At 43.4% G+C, this 12,308-nt stretch overlaps 1 protein-coding gene across 1 annotated transcript in view; it reads left to right on the top strand.

Annotated features, from left to right (window-relative positions):
• Window positions 1–12,308, top strand: part of SLC24A3 (solute carrier family 24 member 3) — a 376,099-nt gene that overhangs the window by 39,038 nt on the left and 324,753 nt on the right. The gene's annotated exons all lie outside the window — the stretch shown is intronic.

Genomic DNA, 12,308 nt, shown 5'->3' with positions numbered 1-12,308 from the left:
TGTTTTTATCCTCAGCTGGTAACTTTCTGGATAATAGGTTTCCAGACATCCCGAACACATACTGTACATATATTTATGACTATCTCTGGCTGGAAGTAATGTACACGTAAAGCTGCCTGTGTCTGAAGTTTACAGACGTTAGATGCTGTGCAGTAATGTAACAAGAAGGGAGTTTGTTTCCTGTGTGTAGTCATTGAGTAAGCATGTTAGAACAGAATCAGTAAAGAGAATACAAATACCCTGCACTTACTAGTCTACTAAAAAGCTTAGAGAATTAATCATTGACCTTTCGCTTGAGAACCAAACCTCAAATTAAACTTTGAAGAGGCTGTAGGGCTTAGTGGATAAAACATTTGATTTCCATGTATAGCAGCTGGATTTCATTTTAGGTTGCATTTTTGTAGATAAAAAAAAAAAAAATGTGTGGAATCGTTCTACTCCAAAATCAGCAGTCCTAAATCCCCTAAGCTGCTAAATCAGAGCAAACGTAAAAGTAAAACAAAATATAATACACCTTATTGAGTGAGGTATGTTTTATTCTAGGCTGACATTGCCTAGGTGTCTTTGTAGTTGTCATTTGCATGATGTCTCTTTTGCATTGAGCAAAAATCTTCATATTGTAGTGGTTTTGGATCATGGTACAATAATATTCAGCTTTTACAGATGTGGGAGGTCAATTATGAAGAGCACTATAATACTGTCAGGAGCCTGACTTATTTCATTCACGCTTTGGTAGCTTGCACTGAGTTTTATTCAGCCTTGCTTTGTGTTCCATACAGAATTTAGCCTCCAAGTTTTTACCTCCTGGGTAAGACTATGTTACTGCTGCAACACTTTCCAGGTTTCCCCAGACTGATTGTGCACCTGTGAAATCCTCTGTACAGATTCCAGATTGCAGCAGTGATCACAGACCAACTGATCCAGAGGTCATGCAGGCTCTCCTGCTCTCAACCTTGTGAAGTCTGCTGCTGCCATCACTGCACCCCGTTCTCTCCAGCATGTACTCTGTGGAGTTCCCGTCATTCCAGATGCAGGAGGCTGGCATGACACCTTGTTCAGCTGACCACTGGTCCACCAATTCTAATGAAATCATTGATTTCAGTCTGATTGTTAAATCATCTGCTCCAGTCTGTCCACCAGCCAATTATCTATAAACACCGTTTGAGTTTGGTCACCGCTCTAGCTCATGGGAATTCCAAGCAGAGGGCTGCAAACTTCCCATCGAGCACAACCATATACCTGTGTGGGGGTCTCTGGAGAAGACCACCGGTGGGTTTAGTTCTGCACCTTTGTCTTGGGGATTCACTAATTCCCCCATGTCAGTGTTCACTCTATATTCCCCAGCTCTTGCTAATGTGCAATAGCTGCCTAAGACCTCTTAGCTTCAAGTTCTGTATATATATATATATATATATATATATATATATATATATATAGCATTAGAGAGGGCGGCACTCACAGGACGAATGAAAATAACTCAGTCCCACACAGGGTGTCTTGTTCAACGTTTCAGTCTTCAATTACTTTTTTCAAGAACCGTGGCATACTGTATGCCACTGTTCTTGAAAAAAGTCGTTGAAGACTGAAACGTTGAACAAGACACTCTGTGTGGGACTGAGTTATTTTCATTCGTCCTATGAGTGCCGCCCTCTCTATTGCTATACCCATGGTTCTTCTCTACAACCTGGAAGGCACCTGGGCAAAGTAGCCCTGAACAGCTCTGCAGAGTGCCAGCCTTCTCGTTGGATATATATATATATATATATATATATATATATATATATATATATAAGCTTTATCCCCGGATCAGATTAAGCTGGGATCTAGGAATAAAACAATGGGTGCTTCAATTATTCTTTCCCATCCTGTGGACCTGCATATCTACTTGTGGTACACTAGTAACTTATAATGCTTTTTGGGCTGTTCTTCCAAACTCTTGTCAGATGGGAGGTATCCATTATATACAGACGCAACATACTTTTGGTGAATCTTGGAACACTGTATGACACATAAACTGACTTTCAGAATACAGTATTGTTTTGCTTTTTACATTTTAAACAATTTTGATATTAAGTAATAGAATCTGCAGAGAGAATGGATGGCAGGTATTGCATCTAACATTTTATTTATGTGCTGTACTTGGCAATTATTACACTAATCCAGATCTTTGCAAGGAACAAATCGGTACTTGTTTCCTAGAACGGCCACAACGATTTAGATCGTTGTGGTCGTAAGATAAAAAATCGGATCGATCGCATCGCATGCGATTTGGTCGCATACGATGCGACCGATCCGATCGACCGATTTTTCACCCGATTTTTTTTTTTTTTTCACCAGATTTGTTTAAATTGCCCCCCCAAATGTTAATAAGTGTGCTAGACCCCACGATAGACGTGAACCCGAAGCGTGGCGAGCGCAGCGAGCCCGCGAGGGGCGGCGGTGCTCGTCCTCCGACCTTTTCATTCCCCTACTATCCACTAGGGCGTGGAGTGAGAATATAATAGTGTGGCGAGCGCAGCGAGCCACCGAGCCCGAAGCGTGGCGAGCGCAGCGAGCCCCGCGAGGGGACGCGTCTAACTTCACAGGTATACGCGTCCCCTCGCGGGGCTCGCTGCGCTCGCCACGCTTCGGGCTCGGTGGCTCGCTGCGCTCGCCACACTATTCTATTCTCACTCCACGCCCTAGTGGATAGTAGGGGAATGAAAAGGTCGGAGGACGCGCACCGCCGCCCCTCGCGGGCTCGCTGCGCTCGCCACGCTTCGGGTTCACGTCTATCGTGGGGTCATGGCGGGCACATAAAAAATGTGAAATGGGTCATATTGGCCCATTTCACCTTTTTTATCATTTTTCCCTATGTGAGATGGACTTAATCAAGTCCATCTCATCTTGTGCCATTATAATGGCACAAGACCGACCGATTTCAATGTTAAAAGATTTTTTAACATTGAAGTCTATGGAAAAATCGGGTCAATCGGTCGGTCGCATCGCGGCCGATTTTAATTGGTCGCGACCGACCGATTGACCCGATTTCTGTCAATCAAAGTGAAAAATTTGTAAAAAATCGGCCACATCGTGAGGATCGTGTCCCTTAATTAAGAGCCACGATCACTCACGATTGTGGCCGTTCTAGGAAACAAGTACCAACAAATCTTTACTATCTGGGTCTGTACTCGGCTGCCAGCATTATAATATAACTAAGCACTGTTGAACATGTGTAGGTGCATTGCCGCTAACTTATCTCAATTAATACATCTCTTAATCACACTTTTTCCACATTACTTTCCACATTAAACGAAACATATTAACTTCCAGACGCCTTTTCTAACTGTACAGTGCTTGGAACATTACCAAATATGTCAGCATTCTGTGAGTGCCTCGGAGAGAACCAATGAGCAAAGAGTGGTGTAATCACAGGGCCACACTCCATAGTTTAGATGGCGTTTACTAATCTGTAAACATACAAAGCAGAGAAAATAGTTCCTGCTCTCTAGCACTGTAATGTGCTCACATTTTCCATACAGTACAGTATTCTAAATGCAAAAATGTGTCCAGCAAATGAACGTGTATCAAGCACTTTTGTACGGTGGAGGTTTCACATTGTTTTTAGAAATCGATGCAGGCAGTGGCTTTCACTATGTCTCTATAATTAATAGCTTCTTAATAATTATTGATTTATGGAGAGATTCAGAGAGGGATGCAGCTAATACAGCAGCTGCGTCCAAAGATGCAAATATGCAAATGCTTCTTGTGTCAAACGATACCTCCTACATGTGATCCCTCCTTGTGTGATATTTTGATGTGTAGGAGGACGCAGCATTTGATCACATGCATGACCCTGAGCCATCTGCGCAACCCCCACATCTGTAAGGCCAGGCCAGTACATCTACATCAGAAGACATAGAACTCCCAGAAAAGGGGGTTGACACTCCACTGTTTTCATAGCAACATCACATGTGAAGTAGAATACACATCTTAGACAATTTCCCCCTTTAAAGTCTTAATGTTAGAGAAACACACCACACCTAGGAGGTTATTCTGGTTCACTCGCAAAGGCAACTTCCTTCTCAAAGGACAAAACCATGTGCACTGCAGGTGGGGCAGATGTAACATGTGCAGAGAGAATTCGATTTGGGTGGAGTTTTACTTCAAAGCGTGATCTATATTGCAGTGTAGAAATAAAGCAGTCAGTATTTCCCCTGCACAGAAACAAAATAACACCCAAATCTAATTCTCTATGCACATGTTACATCTGCCCCCCCCCCCCCCTGCAGTGCACTTGGTTTTGTCCATTTGAGAAGGAATTTGACTTTGCGTGTTGAACCAAAATAAGGGCCCTACACCACATGCCTCTGTCACAACATTTGAATACAAAATGTATCCTTTCCCACAGAAGCTGTGTCCCTAATCCAACTACGGGATGCGGTCATTCGTCAGACTGCATTTAGGTCTACAGTCATTAGGTCGACCCCACTAGGTCGACTGGCAGGAAGGTCGACCTGACTTAAGGTCGACATGGGCCAAGGTCGACATGACTTAAGGTTGAATTTGCATAAAGGTCGACATGAGGAAGGTCGACTGGTCATAAGGTCGACATGGGTTTTTCACTGTTTTTTGAGCCGACATGTGCCGACAGGCGGTATTTCATGCCCTACCATCCACTAGGGCGTGGTGGGAGAATAAAATAGTGTGCCGAGCGCAGCGAGGCACCGTGCCCGAAGCATTGCGAGCGAAGCGAGCGATGCGAGGGTCCGATTCTCATTGCCAACTGTGTCCATGTCGACTGTGTCGACATTCGGATAAAAAAACAGTGAAAAACCCATGTCGACCTTATGACCAGTCGACCTTCCTCATGTCGACCTTTATGCAAATTCGACCTTAAGTCATGTTGACCTTGGCCCATGTCGACCTTAAGTCAGGTCGACCTTCCTGCCAGTCGACCTAGTGGGGTCGACCTAATGACTGTAGACCTAAATGCAGTCTGACGAATGATCCCATTCCTCCAACTACTGGATCCTTAGCTACACCTGTTTAGTAGAACCATACACATCACATAAAGTTAATGACCTGTCTGGAATTAAGTTAAGGATTTATCTATTGTTTCATAGTTATCAGAAATAAAACTTTAATCTGTGAATTAGTGCCATAATTGTATAATTGCATTCGCTGCACAGTTCTCCCCACACTTTTTGTGTAAAGTATTCATGACAAACACGCTGTGTGACTTTGCAAATATGTGGCATATGTAACAAGTAGCATTTTATGGCAACTCATATTCAAAGGTATATAACACAATATTGCCTAGACATTATCATTAGCATGATAAACTCACAAGTGTGTAACATTTTTGGTTAATAAAGCACAACTCCTACATTTTACATCACTGTTGTGCTACGGATGAACTGGCTCAGCAGAATATTGCTGCATAGCCTAATTTAAAGGAGTGATAACAAGCTGTACGACTATTGTATTTATGTAACACGCTAATTAATATTAAAAGAATGGATTCAGTACAGGCTTCCTCTCTGGACAGTGACAGTCTCCTTACCTATGACCACATTAACCCTGGGCTTCATAAGATATCAGAGCCACCACTGCCAGCCAACTGAGTGAAATGATTAAACAGAACTACTTTCTCAGCCTCTAGAGACCTAGGGCCAGATCCTCTAAGCTTCAAAAGTGATACAATGAAGAGTGATAAACAGCCAACCAATCAGCTCCTACCTGCCATGTCACAGATTGTGTTTGAAAAATGTCAGACAGGAGCTGATTGGCTGGCTGTTTATCACTCTCCATTGTATCACTTTTGAAGCTTAGAGAATCTGGCCCCTATACGCAGTTTGGTCAGTAGTTTGCTGCTAAAAGCTCATTCAAGTGCATATATACTATAGAATTGTTGACCAGAGGGTAACGTTCATTGCCCAGGTAAAAAAAATCAAACTGCATGAGTTCATTTAAATCTGCTGGGCCTAGCTCACGTTCCTTCTCAACCGGGGCGAATTTGGCCCTGTTCCGATGTTAGGGGGCCTGCGCATGCAAAATCACGTATTTGCGCATGTGCAGACCCCGGCAACCGACGGTCTCTACGAGTTACACCAGAGAGGCTTGCCCATGGGAACACCAAGCATTTTATGGATGTCCCCATAAAGACGCTGGGCGTTCTCATGGGTGCACGGAGAGGCCGTTGCCTGCTGGAGGTGGGTGGCTGACGGTGACTGGTGTCTTCGCCCAGGCAGGCGCAAATAAGTCAGTGTTCACTATTTGAGAAGGCAGGAGAAATCATTCGATAGTCTGAGACCATCAAATGATTTTTCCTGCAGCGGAGGCATGTGTGGAGGTGTGTTTGTTGCTTGTTACCTGACATACAGGTTCTTTGCATGAACACATTTGTACTTTTAGCAAATGCCCAGAACTTTCTGAAATAATTTCCAGAGATGAAGATTCCTATTAATTTTATTTTTCTGTCAATCTCAAGATTTATTGACAGTATTTGTGTTCTAAATAATCCATTCTTGTCAATAGCTTGTATAGATGTACCTTCTACCTGTGTTCCATATTATTGTATATAATTTATTTGTATGATCCCTTGAATGTACTGTGCTACTGTGTGTATGTTGGAAATATATTAATAAGTATAAAACAATGGATTAACATAGCGGCAGTGCGTTCAGGGAAACCTATTGGAACTCTGCAGAGCTTGCTCTGATCAGTGCTGGATTACGCCTTGGGGGGGCCCAGGGCACTTTAGAAAGGGGGGCCCCCTTCTTCTTGTCTTTACTGGTTGCAAACTGCATGGGAGAATATTAGACTGCAGGCAGGAGGGGATTAATATAAACACACACACATATATATTTTATATATATATATATATATATATATATATATATATATATATATAAAAAAGAAATATATATATATATACCTTACTCTGTAGGAGCCCTGACAGGCTCAGCGCTGCCTCTGATTAAAAACCCTCCCATGACAAAGCAGCTGCTGCTGCTATCTTTCATGGTCCTGAGAAGCATATGATGAGCTCCACCAAGCAGAGCTCAGCACAAGCCTCTCAGCCTCTGACCTCTTGGGCAAAGTGTTGTGGGATTTAGTCAACTCCCAGTAATGCATTGCACACTTGTGCAGTCAGTGTGCCTTGACTCCTGATGCTCAGCACCATTAATCATTGTCACATTGGCAGATAGGTGAAGCTGCAGCACTACCCCACTCCCATGCACAAAACCATTAGCTTAGCTTTTTTTTAAATACATGCCAACCACAGGGGGCCCCTAGATAGAGAGGGGCCCAGGAGTACTGACCCCCTGTGCCCCCACTATAATCCGGCCCTGGCTCTGATATTAATAGGTAAAGTGTTTCCAGAATTATTAGTGTTAGTCTTAACTTCTGTTTAAGGAAGTTCTAACAGCCTGCTGTGGGCACCTGAGGGATCTTTGTGTGCCAGCTGTTTTAATAATATTAGCATTACACTATGACACATTGGTAATTTTGCCATTCATAGAACCATTTCCGTGAGCCTGGAAAATAAAACAAAAACCTATTGTGCATATGTAGGGTGTCCTTAAATGCCTCTAGGGTGTCCTTAAATGCCTCTAGGGTGTCCTTAAATGTCTCTAGGGTGTCCTTAAATGACATTTTTAGTGATTAACACATTGCACAGTCTTGCCTATCATTGAATTTCACACAGAGATAACTTGTTTCCATTACTATCATTAAAAAAGTGTAAAGGGGCCTACACATGGAGCGATTCTGCTGAGCGATCTGAGCAATGTAGAGCATTCAGCAAGACCACTCAGCACACAGCGCTGCACAGCATTTGCCAGCGATGTGTGCTGAGCGATCTGTCAGGGCTAGTGTTCTCCGGTGAGAACACTGGCCCTCACCTGTAGATTATCCAGCATGCTGGACATTAATCGCTGGGCGACGCATGGGGCCACGCACTGCTTTCACTATGGCCCCTACACACATATACACAGAGCGATCTAGGGACATTTTCTAAGCAATCGCTTAGAAAATGCCCTAAAATCACCTCGTGTGTAGGCCACATAAGACATTATTGCAGCAAATTGTACATTGCTCAAAAAAGGTGTACACAGAGAAAATACCTATATTTGCCCATATGTAGAGTTGTTTGCTGTTTCTCTAAATACAATGGCATGTGCACGTGCTTGGTTTGTTACAAGCTGTGATTATCAGCATACATTTGTCATAAACGAGATACTAATCTAATAAACACACTCAAATTGAACATCCCATTACAATGTAGCTCCTCCTCTTCCGATGTACGTAGAGGCATGACTCTGCATTACCCAAGCTTGTGTGCGTACATTTCCAGAGCAATTACAGTGCGGATTTCCGCAAGGCACACTTTTTGAAGCTTGAACCCATCAGCAGCCCTTTTTACCAGGAGCTGTTTCTACCATTCCAGATTTTAGATGGATACTTATTTTTACTCTTAAGTAAAAGTCAAACGTCAAATAACAATAACTAAATAGTTGTAGATGGCTGTCAATCAAAAATCACTTTACCTGCTTTATGGAACTGATCACCAAGTGGGTACTTAGATGGTTTAAAACAGCAAAAAAAAAACCTCCCTTTAATATTCTTTCATACAGGGTATCATCCATAATAGCCTCCTAAGCAGCCTCCTTATTACCATCCATAATAGCCTCCTAAGCAGCCTCCTTATTATTGTCAAACACATCACAAAACAAAACAGATAACTGAAACTTGTATGTGTATGTTACATATCTTTTGTGTTGCAGTAGATGTTGAGTGACAGCCAGTATGCCACAGTATGCCATCCAAGAACAAGTCTAGTGTGTGGAACATTATATCCGAAGTTACAGGATAGGATGGAATGGCAGGCCTTCCAAGACATCCGTAACAGCTGGGATAATTTCTAGAGATCTGTAATACAAAAAAAAAAACTATCCTATCTTGAAAATATTCCAACATACAGGGTCCGTAGTTAATCATAACAAAGGACGCACCGGCAATGCCCGCAGCACCATGAGCAATGACACTGTTGGGCATGTGATATACAGATGTAGCGGGTCTCATCATTGCCGCCAGGCCGCCATGGCGGAGGTTCTGGCGCATCGATATTCTCCTGGCGCTGGCGTCCGCCAAGGTGCGTGGGAGCATGCCATGTAATACAATCCGCCACCACTGGGTGGCTAATGCTCCATCAAGCTACAGTCGGAGTGATGTGCCAGTGGTATCCCGCTATTCGCCGTAAAGAGCGCGCTTATGGTATGAGACGCTCGTGCACAATGAGCCACTCGTAGGAAATGAGCCGCTCGTAGGATATGAGACGCTCGTGGCCGTAGGAGTGAGCAAAAGGGCTACAATACCTTCACATTCACGTAGCCGATGCTGAATATTTTGAACTGTTGGTACTGTGCATACAGTAATGTGTATGCAAACAAATAGAAAAAAGTGACAGGATAGTTGTGTGGCGCAATGCAGCCCTAATATTACAGTTCCCAAGATTTCACCAACACCTTATGATCATAAATTGATATGTGTAATATACATACACTTTGGTGAGTGAGGTATGCTAATGTTGTTGGCACCTCACAAATCATATTACTTTCTGTACACGGCAATTCTACACAGTTTGTATTTTTTCTTTTTGTTTGAGCACATCGGAAAAAGTCGTCCTCAGCTCAAAGAGGGAACCACTATAGATCCCCCTTCACAAGAAAAGATACCTTTATATGTTTCGTACCACCTCATTTAAACGTGAGTCTGGTACGCATAATTAAATTCACTACCATTGAAAAGTACTATCAGTATGGCACCATAAGGATTTATAACTATTTTGAACACTCACCAAAATTTATTTTATCTTTATTACATATTTTTTCACGGACATTCATCTACACTTGAAAACGGAGAAAAGAAGAAAAAGAAAAAAATCCATATCAAGGAAGAAGACGTCAAGTAACACCTAAGTACCTCTTGTGCCTCTATATTTAAGTTCCACTCCCTTTCGTATTTTAGTAATGTGTATGCAGCTGAAGGCAACCACCTCCTCCCCTTCCAGACTTGACCTACAGTACACAAAAGTACAATACATTATATTACAGCGCTAATCCATGTAAGGACCGTCTCAGACGCTGCCGGGATTCGGGTTTCGCTGCTAGGGCTGCGGATGTGTTAGTGGTTAGGAGACCCGGGTTCAATTACAGTGACATCCTTTTTTTTTTTTTTCTTTTATTCCAATATTTTGTAGAGTGATATTTAATAAAACCAGACCATTAAATGTAAAAGTGTTAACAAAACTAGACAAATAAAACAGTTAATGTTTTAGTATTGCAATTACAGTAGCTCCACCTGTGGATCATTTATAATGTGTCAGTCAGTAATGAGTACACCAGTGTCCCAGCTACTGTGGGTGTTCATGAAGTGTTGGGAACCAGGGCTGCTGGGATGGGAATGTGGGGAGTGGGGTGGGCTGAATTCTGCGGAGTGGGTGGTATTGACGCAGGAGTTGGCCTCTCTCTGACCCAGCTCCTCCCAGCACCCAGAGACTCCCAAGTCACGTGGCAGGCCCTGGAGATGGAGAGCGGAACAACGCTCAGAAGGACCTCTGTGATACTGCTGCCCCCACATCTGCACTCCCAATGCCACTGCTGAACAGCTGACTCTGGTGCACTCAGACCCGGCGCACTCGCCAACAATTTTTTTTAAAAAACCTCTGTGTCCAGATCAGGGCACCCCTGACAGGTCCAGGCACAGATAAATTGTACCTGCTCCCCCTGCCTCTCTGCACCCCTGCACCCACGCTTCTACTGTAGGTGCCACATTCACAATCTCTTTTCACAATATCTCCATATACAGTATGGAACTAGACACGCCTGTGCAAAATTCTACTAGCAACTACTGTATAATCTCCCTGAAACTCATTTTCAAAAGGAGGCAAGTACAGTATGCTGTACAGTAATCAGCACATTAAAAACAAATATGAAATCCACCATGGCAACAAGTAGAAAATATACAGTAGCACTCAACATTGTACAGTACTTACTTTCCCTTAGGGAGTCCAGTAGTTGGGGCTCCCGACGAACCAGGTCGCTCCACCTGCGCTGGAGGCTCCTGACAGGCCTGTCCCTCCGGAATCTTTCCCTGATGGCCTGGCTTGCCCCCTGGTAGGCCTCCACAACCTCACGATTGGAGACCAGGGGCCTGTCTCGCCAAGCCACATGGGTGAGGAGCTCCCCTGTCCCGAAGGGCCTCGCTCTCTGCCTGCGGTCCGCCGTAGTGCAGCAATAATCAGTACTGTACACTGTAATGGCGCTCTGCCCACGTGCTTCCTGTGCGGAACAGCGTCGCATTCTGTGCGCCCGCAAGAGTAGTGAGTACAGTAGTTTATCACTGGCCAGTGATAAACTGCAGTACTTTATGAACAGTACAGCTTGCCGGATGCAGCATTATTGTATTAAAGTACAGTATTATACTGTATATTGTAAAAGAACTTTAGAACACTATACTGTACTGAGACGTATTAGCGTCTGTGCCGCTCCGGTATACACCACAAGCGCCCATGACCAGTACAGCTTGCTGGACGCAGCACTATTGTATAAAAGTATTATATATTGTAAAATAATTATATTTTATATAATACTTATACAATATACTGTAAACTGTAATACTATAATATAAAAAGTTTGACGCCGTAATCGAACACGGGTCTCCATCATGAAGAGCCGTGCAGGTATCCACTACACTACACAACAGTGCTGCGTCCTTCAAAGTAAAATTATCGCTATACGAATCAGTAACTTACAGTACTGTGAATGTCATACTGCAACACCATACTGTATTGTGGGTAACTTTAGAACAATATACTGAGACGCATTAGCTTCCGTGCCGCTCAAGTATACACCACAACCGTCCATGTACAGTATATTTAGGACTAGGGTTGGCTGTACACTATCTACAGAATACTGTAGTACAGCTTGCTGGACGCAGCACTATTGCATAAAAGTCTTATACTGAATATTGTAAAAGAATTACAGTATACTGTTTATTAGTGAACTCAGTGACTCTGTTTATTAGGTGATTCTTTCCCTGGAGCGTCAGAGACGCTCCTGCGAGACAAATAAAATGCAGCTCCTCTCCGTCAGTGTCAGCATGATGCACTCTCCGCCAAAGAGACGGGATCACGCTCGTGCCGGCGGCGTAAGAGAGGTGCTGACTAGGCTTGCAAGGGATAATAAAGTTCCTGTACAGTTGTTCCTGCTCCTCATGCACGCGCTGCAGCACAAATTTTACGCATGTGCAAATGAGGTTTT

The sequence above is a fragment of the Crinia signifera genome, chromosome 3 (assembly GCF_055691185.1).
Source record: "Crinia signifera chromosome 3, ASM5569118v1, whole genome shotgun sequence".
NCBI lineage: Eukaryota > Metazoa > Chordata > Amphibia > Anura > Myobatrachidae > Crinia > Crinia signifera.
Note: the sequence above shows the minus strand (reverse complement) of the source record. Positions and strands in the feature narration are given on the sequence as shown.